A 2,740-nucleotide genomic window follows, 5' to 3' on the forward strand; every position below is an offset into this window, starting at 1 on the left:
GAGAGAGAGAGAGAGAGAGAGAGAGAGAGAGAGAGAGGGAGAATGGAAAAGAGAAAAGAGGAAAAGGAGACCTATAACTAGTTAATAAAAATATTGACCTAAAATATCGAGAAAAAAATATAAATACAAAATAACTCAACTCCCAATATATATAATAGTAATATTCAATAAATACATATTGCCTATGATATTTGTTGTACAGATTTTCTACTATACAGCATCAGAGCACTCTCTGCCTGGAGCTAAAGACCACAACTAGAAAAGATTGATCATATAGGTCTAACACAAGGAGCTAAATATAACAAGGAGATGAAGCGCCGCCATATCTGGCCCAAATTTGGGTTCGGCAGAGACCCTAGAACAGATTAGTGTTCTATTGTTTTTGGGTTCGGTCTGCACAAGGAGCTACATATAACAGTTATATGTTAGTGTAGTTATATGTAGCTCCTTGGGTCTGCACAGTCGTTTCAGCTGATTATGGTCCATAGATGGCGCCCTTGAGGCGAAAAACACACAGTCAATCCGCTTCCTCTCCTTGCTATATTTAGCTCCTTGTCTAACATAGTGACGTGATTCCATTGATCTTGCCAATTACGTTATATTAAATATGTATACCATTCTTTAAGACCTTTTATTAATATCACTTACAATCAACAAGGAGAAGTCAAAGATGAAGAAGGAGAAGAGAAGGAACAAAACGAAGAGCAAAAAGAGGAAAAAGAAAAAGAAGAGAAGCAACAACAAAAACGACGACGGCAGATATAATAACATCGTTTATAATATACTTTCACTTATACGCCTTGCACTATATCTTAGATATGATATTATTTCGCTGACAACGCACCGGATTGAGACAGTATCCGTGACTCAGTAGTCCCACTCGATCGGCAGAGACCGCCTCACGTCGTTGCAGTCAACACGCTAGGGTGCGCACCGCAATCACACTTGCACCACTTTAGCTAATCGTTTTAGGGGCACCTACTAAGCGCAGCTTATCCATAACTAAGTGCTTTGGTCGACATGAAATCGCATAATGGCGAATAGAACAATTATCCTACGATTGCTCGCACGCGCGCGCCTACTACGCACGCGCACGACACGCCGTCGACTCGGTCTCAATGAGTAGCACCTAATTCTGCTTCGCACTTGGCATATCGAGTAACAGTCGACTTGTAGCGATGTTACTTCAGAGTGGATTTCGAGATTCTCGCTGCGTAGCTAGAACAGACTCGAAGTAGCTGCGACGCGCTTCTGTTGCGCGCGTCACGTGGTGGGCTCGTTACCATAGAAACGTTCCCGGCGGGAAAGAGGAGGCTGAAGCCGGTCGCTCGATGCACATTGTCGCAGCCAATGCGAAGCGAATACTACACACAGCAGCAGGTGTGTAGCTAGCTTTATATCGACAGGGGAGCCTCAGGTGACGGAGGAGGCAACCGTACCAGAGAGAAGTCGTTTGGGAGGAGGAGCACGCACGCGTGATTCTACGCACGCACGCGATTACACTTGCAGCGTCTGACGGGGCAGCGATAGCAGCGACGGACACCAAGATTAGTTCAATCAAAGGTGACAGCGACAATATCAGTACCAGTAGTTCGGCAGTGTCCAGAGCAGTGGCGACAGAATTAGCATTGGTGGTGGCGGCAGTGTGAGTAGTAGCAGCAGCAGCAGCAGCAGCAGCAGCAGCAGCAACAACAGTTGAAATCGCAGTAGAAGCAGCAACAGAATAGCAGTCAGCAAATAAGAACGCAGCAATCATAAGAAGCAGCAGGCACTACCACCGGACCACCAGCCACCACCACCACCCACCACCATCATCATCACATCATCAATCAGCATCATCCTCACCAAGGCCGCCGCTGCCGTGCCTACCACCACCACCCCACCACCTCCACCACCACCACCACCGACCACGCACAACAGCAGCAGCAGTATATCATCAAACAGCACAGTAGTAGTAAGGACTAGCAGCAGCAGCAAGCAGCAGCAGCAGCATAGCATCAACAGCAGTCAGTATGAGAGTACTGACAGCACGCAGCAATAGCAGCAACAGCAGTAGTACCCAGCTTCATCAGTGACATCGAACATAATCTAATTTCCCCCTGGAGACGACGTGTAGGCACTCGGTATGTATCATAGTTACTACTGGTTATTATTGCTTATAGGGAAGCAATTGCGATTGCATATAGACAACAGCAATACTCCGCTCAGTAAATACGCCGCGGTGAACAAAGAGTGAAACGCGTCGTATACTGTTAAATCTCTCATCTTTCGCTCTCGATGCCTTTAGGGCTAAAGGGCGAATGTCTATGGGCGTAATATCTAAGGGTAAATCTAAGCTACCGACATATAGCACAAACTCGACTCCTATTATTATACAACGAATAATTTCCGACATGTCGTGCGAGAATTCTCTTCGTTTGATATTAATATAGCAGATAATTTCGTACCATGTGCTGTTGGCAGGTTTGGTATTAATTTTAGCGTGCAGTTATAGAGTTGTAGCTGCGGGCTGTTGTTGTTACCGCCAGCTACTGATCACACGACAGGACACCGAGGCCTTCCAAACTGACGGTAATATATCCCTTACACTGCCGGTGTGTCGCGGGAAAAGATTTTATAAGCAAGCGTCAAGTTTTCGTTTTATTATTTTAGTCGCTGGGTTTTAGTTTTCCTCATAGAGACAGAGGGAGCGAGAGAGAGAGAGAGAGAGAGAGAGAGAGAGAGAGAAAGAGAGAGAGAA

This window comes from Priapulus caudatus, unplaced genomic scaffold, assembly GCF_000485595.1.
Source record: "Priapulus caudatus unplaced genomic scaffold, Priapulus_caudatus-5.0.1 Scaffold598, whole genome shotgun sequence".
In the NCBI taxonomy this organism is placed as follows: Eukaryota; Metazoa; Priapulida; class Priapulimorpha; order Priapulimorphida; family Priapulidae; genus Priapulus; species Priapulus caudatus.